The sequence below is a fragment of the Mytilus trossulus genome, chromosome 8, assembly GCF_036588685.1.
Source record: "Mytilus trossulus isolate FHL-02 chromosome 8, PNRI_Mtr1.1.1.hap1, whole genome shotgun sequence".
NCBI lineage: Eukaryota > Metazoa > Mollusca > Bivalvia > Mytilida > Mytilidae > Mytilus > Mytilus trossulus.
This window is the reverse complement of record NC_086380.1, coordinates 10,482,897-10,498,720: the sequence shown is the minus strand read 5'-3', so window position 1 is coordinate 10,498,720 and position 15,824 is coordinate 10,482,897.

Below are 15,824 nucleotides of genomic sequence, written 5' to 3'. Positions count from 1 at the left end.
ATTTTTTTGCGAAGTTTCCCTTTAACTGACTGTTACAAACAAAAGATTTGCTGACGAAGGCTGACCTGTGTCCGAACTCTTAAGATGCTCTATATAACTCTACTAGACATATATATAATTTGGCAACTGCTGAAGTCTCACTGTACAGACAAGTTCAATAGTTTATAAAAGTGCTTATTTGACATATTTGAAATGTCCTACGCTTGAAAAATGTATAGAACATTGAAACAATAATTTCATATAAAATAGTTTACAGAGTATAGAACTTAATTCATTAACTAATAAACTATATGAAATAAAATAAACTGCATTTTTCTTTTACAATACAGGTACAAAATTTTAACAAAATTTCCTTCGAGATACTAGCTTTTGATCATAAACAAGCTTCTGTCCAAGTTTGGTACAAATCCCGGATAGTTTAAGAAAGTTATTAAAATTTTTAAAACTTTAACCACAGAGTGAATGTTATGTTTCCTGGCAGAAAACTAAGTCCATTTATAAGTAAAATGCGGGAAAAAGAGAATTTTTTTTTCAAAATCTACTTCTGGATACTATCTTATGATCATAAACAAGCTTCAGTCCAAGTTTGGTAGAAATCCAGGATAGTTTAAGAAATTTATTAAAATTTCAAAAACTTTAACCACAGAGTGAATATTTGTGGACGCCTACAACAACGAAGAAATGTAGGATCACTATGTCTCGCTGTTTCGACAAAAGACAAAGGCTCGACAAAAACAATGAGTGAACAAATTAAGACTATTAATATGCTCTGATATTAAGTCTCTTGAAACCAAAAGTGTTACCAAAACTTTCTTCAGAGTCCAAATATACATATAAATCATTTGTGGCATATACTTAATATAATTCTCTTTCTATGCAGAAAAATATTAGTTGTTTATATAATTCAGTGCTTTGTGACATGAAAGTATCATAATGAATGAAAGTTACACAAGAAAATTTTGAAGGAAATAGGTAATTAAATTTAATTTAAGTTTTTTTTTTAATTATCTTTTCATCAATCTAACATTATCTTGGGAAGCTGATTTTGTTTGCCTACATAAAGAATGATTTTATCTTATAAGATTCATTTTCAGTGAGTGTTGAAAAGATACAGTAGTTACTGTTCTAAGACAAAAACAGTAAACCATTGCTGTTTAATTAGAAAGTAAGTAAAGTATCAGTTAAAATATGTTAGGAGTAAGGAAAGCAAGTAAATTTAGGGTTGCCATAATATTTATGTGTATGAAAATAAGATGATATGGTGTGACTGTCAATGAGGCAACTCTCCACTAGAGACAATATCATGTAGATATATGTGGTATGATTGGTAATGAAACAAATCTACACCAGAGACCAAATGATGAAGATGTGGTATGATTGCCAGTGAGACAACTCTCCCCTCAAGACCAAATAATGTAGATGTTGTTTAATTGCCAGTGAGACAACTCTCCATTCAACACCAACTAATGTAGGTGTCATTTGATTGACAGTGAGACAACTTTCTACTCAAGACCAAATAATGTAGATGTCATTTGATTGGCAGTGAGACAACTCTCCACTCAAGACCAGATAATGTAGATGTCGTTTGATTGCCAGTGAGACAACTCTCCACTCAACACCAACTAATGTAGATGTCGTTTGATTGCCAGTGAAACAACTCTCCACTCAAGACCAAATAATGTAGGTGTCATTTGATTGCCAGTTAAACAACTCTCCACTCAAGACAAAATAATGTAGATGTCATTTGATTGGCAGTGAGACAACTCTCCACTCACGACCAAATAATGTAGATGTCATTTGATTGCCAGTGAGACAATTCTCCACTCAAGACCAGATAATGTAGATGTCATTTGATTGCCAGTGAGACAACTCTCCACTCAAGACAAAATAATGTAGATGTCATTTGATTGGCAGTGAGACAACTCTCCACTCACGACCAAATAATGTAGATGTCATTTGATTGCCAGTGAGACAACTCTCCACTCACGACCAAATAATGTAGATGTCATTTGATTGCCAGTGAGACAACTCTCCACTCAAGACAAAATAATGTAGATGTCATTTGATTGGCAGTGAGACAACTCTCCACTCACGACCAAATAATGTAGATGTCATTTGATTGCCAGTGAGACAACTCTCCACTCAAGACCAGATAATGTAGATGTCGTTTGATTGCCAGTGAGACCAAATGATGTAGATGTTGTTGGATTGCAAGTGAGACCAAATGATGTAGATGTTGTTGGATTGCCAGTGAGACCAAATGATGAAGATGTTGTTGGATTGCCAGCGAGACCAAATGATGTAGATGTTGTTTGATTGCCAGTTGTTGTTTGATTGCCAGTGAGACCAAATGATGTAGATGTTGTTGGATTGCCAGTGAGACCAAATGATGTAGATGTTGTTGGATTGCCAGTGAGACAATCAACTTTCCACCAGACACTAAATGAAGTGGTATAATTGCTACTGAGATAAATTGCCACCAGAGACCAAATGATGTAAATGTAGTATGTGATATTATTGCCTATGAAACAACTTTTCACTTAGGGAGCTACCATTTGATTTTATTAGGGGGAATAGAACGAAAAATGTGGTCCTGCTTTTAATTTTAATTGTTATCTCTGTTCTGAATTTTATTTTTTACACTATTCGATCCTGTTCTTTTTTTAGTTTATCCTGACTTTTTTTATCATACAATGTCATCCTGCCTTTTTTAAAAAAACTTAAAATGAGCTCGTCCTACCTTTTTTAAAAATTTCATCCTAGCCTCACCCCCTAAAACACAAATAGTAGCTCCCATAAGACCAAATGATATACATGTGGTATATGGTATGAAATGATTGAATGCCAATGAGACAAGTCTCTCCACCAGAGTCTAAATGATGTTGATAGTTTTTTTCGTTATAATTACATAACATATCAAATTTGTACATGAAAAGCCAATAATAAGAAATAAATGCTTCTTTTGAAATCTAACATGGTTGTAAAAGGGTTTCCAATCAATGAATCTAAATTACGAAGGTCGTCTGTTCTTCATACCGAATGTGCTTTTGGAAATGCTCTTACACTACAATAATTACAAAAAGCAGCATTCTATTTTTTAAATAAAAAATGCAGAAATTCCATGGATCATGCATCATGTTTATAACCACTAGCCCAATACAACATTTGCAAACACTGTTACCTAGTAGAAAGGCTTTATAATTACACATTTCTGCATTAAAGTTGCCTAAACGATTTGATTTTTACAATTCTTAACAAATTACAACAAGACTTGGCCAACACGTCAAGTGCTTCGGGAGAATTTTTAATTATATTGCTAAGCCTTTTTGCACAAAATACTTGGTTTATTTTGCTTATTATAACTGATGCAGAAAATAAAGATCAGTCATTTTATACATGCTTTAAATTAAACTGTGGACACAGAGATATGTCTTGTCAGTTTGTAATTTGATAGTAAAATTTAGATGGTGAAATTTAAAACGGTAAAACATTAACATGTTAATTATGAAAAATATTAGTACTTTTAAGTCTATGAACCATGACTGAAGGAACTGGGCCAACATTTTTGTTTGCGATATAACATTTACTAATGCCATTAAAACTGCATACCAAGTATTATTGACTTATTATAAGTAGTTCCCCTTTAACTGACCTAAATCTACAACTTTACATGTAAACTATGCAAAGGTTTCAAAGTCAATAGATCATAAATAAGGGCATATGACCAAATAATCTACATGGAAATCAGATGTGTCAATGCTTATACAAATGCATATTGAATGACCATTTTGTTTCTCTTTGAACTGGCCTAATTACAAACCTTAACGACATGTTGAAGTAATAGGCACAGGAAACACCATACGGCAAGTTTTACTTGGTGACAGAAAAGGATTCTATCCAATGCTCCAGAAAGTTCTCCACTTTGTTTTCAGAAAGGGTAGACTGTTGGATGCTGTAAAAATTCTTTCAAGTTTTAAGAAAGGGGAACCTTCAAACAGCTCAGTGTGTCGTGTTCCTTCCATATACCGAAACTTTAACTTTTTGATTTTGGAAACCTTAGAAAAGGCTAAATCTAACAAATTTTGATATTAAATATTAGTTTTATTCATAATTGCTGTCGTGTGAAATTTTTAATTTGAAATTGCATATAATATCAAGGAATCTGCTATTCTTATATCAGTACTTTTAATTGATTGTTGAAAACCCATTAGCAATTATTTAATGCATATGCAAAACCACTAGTATTCAAAGGTTAAACATAAGATGTAAGGTGTGTAAACCTTTAAATAAAATCTAATCTAATACTAACGTATACATTATACAATCATACAATTTAAAGATTCAGAAACCTAGTTGAATACAACCTGAATGTATATTGTGTGCAATGGTTGCCACGGACTCAATGCATATAATGCCTCAACAAAAGGATAACCCCCGGAAGCTATAAAAAAACAATTTTCAATGGGGTTCTTATAGCCTGGATAATAAAATAAATAATGTATCATTCCATTTATCATACAATATTTCCTGATCAATATCATTTGATATAAATATTTCACATTTAAAATGATTACATTGAAGATGTGAAACTGAACTTATCATATCCTCTTGTTTCAGTAAAGAGAAATATTTCCTAGTTGAAGCTTCTGTAAGAGGAAATATCATTAAGTTGTTTATTAACAAAGTTTGGAAAATGCGGGCTAAGTTAAAGTTTCTTATAAAAACATCCTCATTGCCAATCATTCTAAAATATAATTTTATGAAAAGCAGTACATTAAATACTAAATTCAGAGGCAGATTTATAGAGGACAGGGGACCCGGGTTCCCCCTTTTGTGGCGAACATGTTGATTAAATAGGGAATCAGAGAAGAATGACTGAAACGGGCCCCTCTTATACAGTCAGTGGCCCCCTCTATTTAGAATATCTGGATCCCCCTCTGAAATTTATCAAACATACAACAAGGAAAAGTTGTTGAAATATAGATATGTATCTTATAATTAAAAGAAGATGTGCCAGTTACATCAGAAATATATAAAAATATATATCAAAAGATATAATATAAAAAGAAGATGTAATATGATTGCCAATGAGACAACTCTCCACGAGAGACAAAAATGAAACAGAAATTAACAACTATAGGTCACCGTACGGCCTTCAACAATGAGCATAGCCCATACCGCATAGTCAGCTATAAAAGGCCCCGAAATGACGATGTAAAACAATTCAAACGAGAAAACAAACGGCCTTATTTATATAACAAAATAATAAAAAACAAAATATGTGACACATAAACAAACGACAACCACTGAATAACAGGCTCCTGACTTGGGACAGACACATACCTCTTCGCTAGATAAGTCTTAAACGGGAAATTGACAGCTGAAACTTTGACTACACAACTTTCATCTCAGACAATATGTTAAACAGATAATCTTTTGTTTATTTTAAAGGAACGTCATAAGAAAACCAACACTAATCATTAAAACAAATATATAAACTATCATACAGTATCAGAAACCAGAAACCCTGTCAAAAGTTAAAGACAAACTAGACAATACTACATAACATTTAGATTAACCAGTAGAAGAAAAGAAAAGAAGAGCAAATATTGAACAAGAAAAATCTATAAAGTAACACACAGATAGTGAGAATATCTTGGCAATTATACAGTACCATCCAGAAACCATTACAAGGACAATAGACAAACTAGACAACTATACAGTACCATATAGAAAACAGTAAAAGAATAGATAAAAAATTGGACGAATAGGCCAATTTGACAGGAACATCTAGAAACCAGTACAAGGCTAGAGATAATATCTAGACAATTATACAGTACCACCCAGAAACCATTACAAGGATAATAGACAATCTAGACAATGAAGCTGGATTATCAACCAAAAACCATCACAAAGAAAAAGAGAAAAAATTTCTGGATGGTATTGCAACATCATTGTACTACTAGTATTTAGAATCCCTACAGAGTTAAAGACTATGTCTCACAGTAAAACAGAATCCTTACAGTTTTATGAACATTTGTGTCAGAAAATTGGATCAGAGAAAGTTGTAAGAGCTAGACGATTGACATCTATAAGTAGAGATTTTACAATGTCGAGCAATAGTATTCCTCATATAAGCAGTGGAAGTAAGGCAGAAGGACTGGATCTTGAAGGTAGTGATATTGATATTATGTGTATTGATCCTGCATATGTAGTATATATATCAGATACAGATGTTGTCCAGGATAGAAGGATAGCTATAGTAATGGATACTGAGGACACACCACCGTGTTTTACACAACTACAATTATATACCAATGTTAATTACTTAGACAATCACTTCAAACAACAGCTACAACAACACAGAGGGAAAACCCTACTTTCAAGTGAGCTTTACAAGTCACATAAATTAAACAAAATGCAAGAAATATCTCCAAAGACAAAAGGGAATACGCATTTTCATGGTCCATGCTTATCGGACATTGATGATACTATATTGATTTTGCAATCTGCCTTAAATGTGATCAGTGGGTATGGCAGGCACAACCATGGATATCAAGACCACGTTTAATATGGCCTTCACCGGAACTTATTTCAAAAATAACTGCATGCGGTACTCTATTTGTTCCAATTGGCAACAAGGGATCTATACACGAGAATCTTCAGCGGCGAATATCTTTTTCTGTTGCAGAGAATATACTGATATATTCTTTCAGTCATACCCAGCTTCTATGCTATGCTTTGAAGATATTATTGAAAGAAATATTACATGGAAGGGAAGACTTAAAAGATTTATTGTGTTCATACTTTTTGAAGACCCTTATGTTTTGGATGTCAGAAGAAAATGAAACATCAGTCTGGAGACCAGATAATATCATTCCCTGTTTTATGGCCTGTTTACAAAGGTTACTATACTGTATAGAGTAATTATTCAACATTGTTACATTATTTCATTCCTGATAACAACTTGTTCTATTTAAGGTTTAACAATAAACAACGGGACGCATTAATCAATTTCCTAGAACAATCATATCAAAAAGGAATTCAGGCTTTCTCATCATCTCAGACTTTACATGATTACAGAAGATTTCCATGTGAAACTGCAAGATCAATGTGGGAAATAACTACATCAATGAAAGCAATGACAATGTTCAAACACTTAACTATTTCAAACATCTTTGGCTTATTGAACACTTTGCTGCATCATTGTAAAACTGAATTATCCAGATGTATCTTTCAACTGTCTTTTGCAAGTGAATATCAAACAATACCTTTTACGCTACCACAAATCAATAACCCAAACAATAAACAGCAACATAAATTCTACAAACATGACCTCAGCCAGTTGTTGGTTGGTGTAAAGTCAGATTCAAGATCAGGGTGGCTGAAATTGGCTTCATTTTTCTATTGTCACAAACATTATGTAACATCAATGTTTATAATCAATTACACTTTGTCAAAATGTACAGATGAAGTTTCTTTGTCAAAAATTACAATGAAACAGACAAAGACACTGAAGCTGATATCACTACTACCAGCAACATATGTGTCATTTAACAGGATAATATTTGTTTCAGTCATCCCAATGGAACTAAAGTCTCCTCATGACTTTGGTACTGCGGTATTTATAAGTCCCTTACCATTTGCACATTTCCTCCGTTTTCTGTGTTGTTACCATCTACAGGACTTTAAATCAAGTCGTTATTGTATAGACAGAATTTCAGAAACAGTTAATGATTACATTCAATCAGGAGAAGCTAGATATATAGATATAAAGGCATATCATTTTGTTTTATTGGGAACAGCTTATCAGATGTAAGTTGAGAGATATTTAGCAAGAAAGTATTTTCGTATTGGTGTACAGATTGACGAGTATAATTTAACAAGTGCTGCATTCAGACTGCATCAAATCGACTAATGTCATTAGTTATGACAAACACACAGTCATTGTTTACAATAGAAATATCATTGAATGCAGCCCATTTCTTTATAACTTTTCGTCAGCTATAAGAGCTGATCGAAATGGTCATACAAGCTTTTGTTTAAGTAAATTCCTTGTGTAATTTTAAAATGAAATCTAACTCTTCCTTGAAATCGCAGAAGACAACACTGTTGTTGACAATATGCTTTAATGAGTCTTAACCTCTTACATGGTAATCACGCTGACTGCAATCTTAATTATAAATTACTTAAGCCATTGATTGTCCAAAAGAAATTAATTTTTAAATAATTTTTTGAGGACAAGCTTTTTTACAATAATTTTCTATGTGGTATGCATTCAACAATTAAGTATTAGATTATCAAATATATATGCCTCAAACATCATTTGTACTGTAGAGACATTTGTACGGAAAAGACATTAATTGTAAAAATAGCATCTGTGTCAGAAAAATTGATACAAGTTGATATGAAATGTATAGACTGTTTTGTAAATTGACCATTTAACATATACTGGTTATTTACATGAAATCACATTTAAAGAGGAGAAAGTATGACATGTATGATAAGAGCTGAAATTCTAAAAATAGAAATTATAAATGCCTTGAAAAATTCTGTTAATTATATTGATCAATGAACATGCTCCTATAACATGTATAATCATGAGTCTTTAGAGAAGACAGGGCAGATGTGATGTTACTGTAGTGTCAGTAACATATTGAAATTAACATAAAAGGACCATTTTGCACACAAATTTTGGAGAAAATGAATATGAGCCAAATTCTTACCAAGAAACATATTGACAAACATTAACATCTTTGTCAAATACACCTAGTAGCAAAATAAATGTTTGGGTAAAGCATGGTTAATACAAATATTATATCGAAATGATTTCGAAATGAGGCTATCTTTGCAATTTTGTCAACTCAAGTTGAAGCACAAATATAAATGTGTTTGACAAAAATTTAAATATTAATACTGATGTTTGACAGACTAGAATTTTAACAAGTGTTGAAGTGAATCATTTTTGGTAGAGTTTTAATACTTCTTGATTTTCGATTTAAAGAGGCCAAAAAAATGACCTTATATCATAAATCCTTCTTTCACAATGTACTAGTTAATATATATCTATTTGTTATATAATGCCAAAAAAAAAACACCATGTAATTGTCATTTAGTTTTAAAGTGATACACGACACGTGCACAACAGGGTGATAACTGTAAAAAATCAGCTAAATATTTTCATCCGGTTTTATTGTTAAGAAAGTATTAAGTATCTCAATGTTAAAAATGGTGTTTGTCAAACTCACTTAAATCGAATGAAATTTTTTCAATAAAGTGTGTGGTTCAATTTTTTAGAATTTTTAGAAACTAGCCCAATTAATTTGAGTCAAGGTGTTTCGTACCACCTTAAAGTCAATAAATCATCAAACTTTACGGCATATATACTTATTTTCTAATAATCATGTACTCTGTTGTATAGTTTTAAAATCAATAAATCATTTCGTTTCACAGTATGATCAATATGCCTTTAACTAATGAAATATCTTAACTACTGAATAAGGAAGAACATGTAATAGTATATAGATGTATTCTGAGACTAGTTTAACATAATAGTCTCAAGTCACGGTGTTAAAGTGAAGTTCATGATAGCAAGGAATATAAAAAGTAAACTGGCCCCTGTTGTGTTCACTTATAGCTACACTAACAACAGATACAGCTTAAATCCCCCGGTCAGCTTTCGGTCTTCGTGATTAAATAATTTAGACGAGATTAGTGCATCATGTGATATGTTTATTAAGTATTATATTGATAGGAACTTTAACGAGAAATGATTTTTTTTTTTATTCCTACTGGGTTCTTAAGGAATTGAGAGATATCGGCTCAGTTTTTCAAGAGTATGATAACACGCTCGCATTTATCTGCGCTGCCACTATTGGGTTCATGAACAGATACTTATCTATTTTGCGGCATTGCAGTATTAATATTTGAGTTCAAGGTCCTGTCAATATAATTGGCCAATTTCATAGCCATGATAGCGAATCGTTGAATTTTTAAGACTCGTCCAATTAATGCCAAGGTAACCTTGGCTCGAAGCCTTTCCTTCGGTGCAAAGATATAAATGGAATGGCTGACCAGTTTGTATAAATAACAGACAGATTATACCAGTTAAGGATGCTTGCTACTCTCTTTTTTCAAAAATAACATACTTTTTAAAAGACTGTTAAACATTAATAGTAATATAAACAACAGAACTAAAAAATCAGAAAAAAAGGTTTTACCTTGTTTATAAGATACAAAGCCAATATTTGATTCTCACTAGAATTTTTGCAAACATTTAAAAAATTGGTATCTTTTTTCCTCCAAAAACTATGAAATAGAAACAAGGGTTATATAAGATTTTGAGAAATGGCTTTTTTTAACTTATGTATCACTGTATCAAATTTATGACAAGAACATTTGGCATATGTGTGCAATATTTGGGATGCTGTTAGTTTGATTCAGATGGATGACTTCCTGGTTAACGTCCAGTGGAGAATGAAATGCATATTCAGGACAGGAACAGGAACATGTGATATGAATGTTAAAACAGCTAAGGCCATTAATGGTATAAACATGTTACATTCAATATGGAAAATTAGAGTTGTCATTCAAAAACAATGACTTGCACTTGAACTAAATGCTAAGACATTAAAAGTCTCTAGAAACATTTTTTTCACCTATTTTTACTTTCTTCGGCGTCTAAGTAATCATATAAGGAAACGACCAATTAACTGCAAGATGGGGGTTGGGCAGGGAGGGATGGAGGGGTTATATTTTTTTCTAACAAAATATTCTTGTCAAGCAGAACACACATTTGTTTTATTCTGAATGCAGATTTCCACCCTACCTTTTAGTGTTAAATTAAAAAATGATGTGATTGATAACGTCCAAAAACTTAAAAAATAATTTCTGACTCAAAAAACCCATACCTCCTTGAAGTTAAAAAGTTAATTGGTCGCTCCTTAAACCATGTGTGGCATATACTTAAAACAAATAAGGCAAGTTTTGTATTATTTTCCTTCTACGCACAAACATATTAGTTGTTCATATCTTTAATTGCTTTGTGACGTGAAAGTTTCATAATGAATGAAGGTAACACTTATCTAGTAAATTTGTAAGGAAATATGTACTTACATTCAAGAACAGTGGGTTTATTTTATTATTGTTCATCAATGTTAATAGGTTTTTGTAAATTATCTTTTCATCAATCTAACATTATTCTTGGAAACTGATTTTGTCCACCTGATTTCATCTTACAACATACAATTTTTAAATGAGTGTTGAAAAGATGCTGTACTTTCTGTTATAAAAAGATGACTGCAGTTATCTATACTTTCTTCAGTATACATGTAAGTATACATATAACGAAACGACCATTTACCGTCACAGTGGTGGGTTGTGGTGAGGGGGATGTTTCCTATAAAAAAATATTCGGGTAAACCAGATAACAAAACAAATCAAAATGCAGATTACCAATACCTTATAGTGGTTAATTTAGAAAAAAATATTTGAATGATACCGTTGAAAAGGTAATTAATTTGTTCGGTCTTTGCGCAAATTTCTTGTCTTGACTAAGTAAAAAAACCCACCCTTAATTGCCTCCGGAACCACTTTTGGAATTTACTTAAAACAAATCGGTCAAGTTTAGAATTATGTTTTTTCTACACACAAACATATCAATTTAGTTGTTTATATCATTATTTGCTTTGTGACGTTAATATTCCGTTACGAATGCAAGTTGCACTAGAAAATTAGAAAGGAAAAAAAGGTACTTACATGCAAGGTCAGTGGGTTTATTTTATTATTGTTAATCAATGACAATGGGATTTTGTAAATTATCTTTGCATCAACCTCATATTATACTGGGAAATTGATTTTGTCCGCCTACATCAACAATGATTTCATCGTATTAGATTCATTTACAGTGAGTGTGAAAAAGATGTAGTAGCTACGATTCTAAGACAAAATTAGTAAACGAATGCTTTTGAAGTAGGAGGTAAGTAAAGTATAGATGAAAATACGTTGTGAGTAAAGACAACAAATAAACCTAGGGCTGCAATGATATTAATATGTATAAAAATAAGATGATGTGGTATGATGGCCATTGAAACAAATCTCCACCAGAGACCAAAGGGTGCAAATCTGGTATAATTGCTAATGAGACAACTCCATACCAGAGACCAAATGATGAAGTTGTGGTTTGATTGCAAACGACACAAATCACCAACAGAGGCTAAATCATTTAGATAGATGATATAGTATGATTGTCAACGAAACAACTCTTCATCAGAGACCAAATGATGGAGATGTGGTATGATTGCAAATGAGACAGCTCTCCATCAGAGACCAAATGATGGCGATGTGGTATGACTGCCAATGAGACAACTCTCCATCAGAGACCAAATGATGGCGATGTGGTATGATTGTCAGAGATACAACTCTCCATTAGAGACAAAATGATGGAGATGTGGTTTGATTTCCAAAGATACATATCTCCATAGAGACTAAATCATGTAGATAGATGATGTAGTATGATTGCAAATGCGACATATCTCCACCAGAGAGCAAATCATAGAGCTGAGGTAGATTCACCGATGAGAAAATTCTCCCCCAAGGACCAAATGATATAGATGTAGTATAATTATCAATACGCGAACTCTCACAAGGGACCAAATGATATAGATATGTTATAATTACAAATGAAACAACTCTCACCAGAGACCAAATGATGTGGTATGATTGCGAAGAAGACATCTCTCCATTAAGATAACTTTCCACTATAAACTCAATGATGTAGAATCATGTAGATGAGGTATGATTACAGAGGACAATACCGACCGTGCGAGGCATGTATATCCAGTCAAGGTAATTAAACACTTCTTTCATCACATATGAGAAAACTTTTTTCCAGGGACCAATTCACGTAGATGGTTTATTTTGTTTCAGTACAATTATATCACATATCAGTTCAACACGATACACTGATTTTATTTTGTATCCTGTAGATTCATTTATTTTTGTGAGAAATCAATTATCAACAATTGAAAAAAGTTTGGTGGTTATTTAACTATATATATATATATATATATAGTCCATGCGATAAGGTACAAAAACGAAAAAAGAATTTAATGAATTATTTCATATATTTCAATCATTTTCAAAGAAAGGTTTAACTGGCTGGATTTGCTTATTGATAATGTTAACCCCGGTAGCAGTGGGGATAGGGCTCTCGCTTACCATGCTGATATCAATGCAATGAAACCGGGCAACGGTTCGAATCCCGTGCAACTAAGGTTGATTTATATAATATTAAATAACTTAACTTAACTTAGATTTCAATTTCTAAAACACAAGATGTCATAGTGTTTGTATTTTCCTTCACCTTTTAATGTTGTCTTACTTTCTTTAAACCTGTAGACAGTGGTAGAACTGACGGAAATTATTGACTTTTGTCACTGTAGTGTCGTAAATTTTTAAGTTTCTGTTCGGTATAGCATTAGTCCGGGGAACAAATTAATTTACACTTGCGCAAATACCAAAATACCAAAAATTCAGATATTTCTACGTCTCTTTCTGTTTTAATTGACAAACTCTTGCTGCCGACCGTTTTCAAGGTTGCATTTCATATGCCGGAAAATACGACAGCTCAATGTCTGTGACGTAACATGCCAAACAACGACGTCATTCGATATATGACGTCACGACATAATGACCGTTACATTTGGGACCCATTGGACAAAAACATAACACTGTTTTATCTTCGATATTTTTATGGGAAGAGATACAGCATTGATGAGAAGCTTGCATAAATTTAACCATGGACATATGTGTCCCTCCGGCAGCAAGAGGGTTAATTCCGGTTTCACATCGTTGTGATAATCATGGATGAATGTAACTAACGGTAACGTAACATCACGATAGAAAGTCGGTAACCCTTACAAAAGTAACATCTTATCTGTTTAGGCTGGGTTTGTACTTTTGTATAAGCATATAAGTTCCATATTAATTCTCATTTCTTCAGTGAATTTGTCGTAACATTGGAAAAATGGGAAAACAAAGTATTTGGGTGCTGTGTTGCTAGCGCATAAATCCCGGTGTTCACTTACGTTAATCATCCTAATTTCTTTATTTCGGATTTGTTGACGGTGAACAGTAAATCTTTTCCGTAAAGTATTTATATATAAACGAGTCTAAATTGAAAACAACGTTCAAACCTATAAATGCGTTGGATAAAAACCGATTTTTTTTAACGTGTGCATGTAAAACAAATTTGGTTGTAGAAGGGTATTAAAATCAGTACAAAAAACATTTTCCAAAAGACCAAAAAAGAGCAAAAGTATATTTAAACAAAACGCATCTGACTAACAGGTCGAACAACTGATGTTCTTTAACCCTGCTGCCTGCCATTGGCGATTGCCAAATAAAATTGATCACAACATGTAACAAAATGAATTTTAATATAAATGTAATACTAATTCTAACATGACGTCCTTCAAACGCTTTGAGTACACACCCGTGGTAAAATTTGAATATATTGCATGGGCTGTTCCGATCGTACTCCCACGTCATATGCTTTTTTTATGAATGAGTTTGCGACGTCATAAAACGATGACGTTAGAATATGAGCATTTTATGGGAAAATACACGCTTGTATTACCGAAAATCATCACATTATGGAAACGTAAACAAACAATGCTAAAATGTGTTATAAGCCATATTTGTTTAAACATTTAAGACATATAAGTAAATTATCATTTAAATTAATTCAAAACTATCTATATACGTTATTTTAAATAGTTTAAGCATGTCACTAATTCAGTTTGCTCCGTTCTTTTACGCCAATTTAATAGTGTGTTCATTTCGGTGACATCCCATTAGTCCGACAACCATTATTCCGACAGCCCATTATTCCGACAGCCCATTACTCCGACAGCACACTATTCCGACAGCCCATTACTCCGACAGCCCATTATTCCGACAATGCATCTGTCTTGTGTTTTTGGGAAAATTTTCTCTAAAAAGACCAACTCTAGATCTTTTCTCTTTTATATTTGGGGTTGTCCGTTTTTTTTCCAATCATTCTTTCCATGCGGGATATTTGTCTCATATATTGGAGTTGAAACACATACTTGTTTTAACTGCTCAGTCCTTACCCTTGACGCAGGCGACACAGACGGCGACATCATACCATTATACGATCCCTAAAAAAAAGTTTTGCGGTCGTATTACGACAAATATGACGGACAAGAACATTTCGGCAACTTCTACTTTAAAAATAGTCATGAGGAAAAGTGATATCGGCGGGGTCAGAGACTGTATATACATTGTCTAATTGTAAAAACTTAGTACATTATGTTTTTTTATGGCAAACTTGACACTTATTTTTCATTTAAAGATTGTGATCAAGAAGAAAAATATGAAGATATCATTGATTTTAAGAAAGGTACTTCATATGTTAATTAAAAATCGGTGCTCACCCATTACGTTAAGAATTGAAAATGTCATATACTCAAAAAATCGTATTGTACAACGGATAAAGTTGAGGATGAGCGTCATTTTTCAATCGAATGCTCACTTAATAATAATTTGAGGGAGGAACTCTTTTAGCATATATCTAGCACATGTCAGAACTTTAAAAAGTTAAATATTGATAACACAAGAAAATTTTACTATTAAGAGGGGAACTGATGATTATATTGCTAGTTCTTTTGAATTATGTAGTGCATGTCTTGATAAGCACTGTTATTTCATATCAATGTGTTAGTTGAGTTTTTTTATTTTATTTTGGCTCCGATTCTCACTGAGGCGTATGGGGCTATAAAGATAATTATATTATTATACTA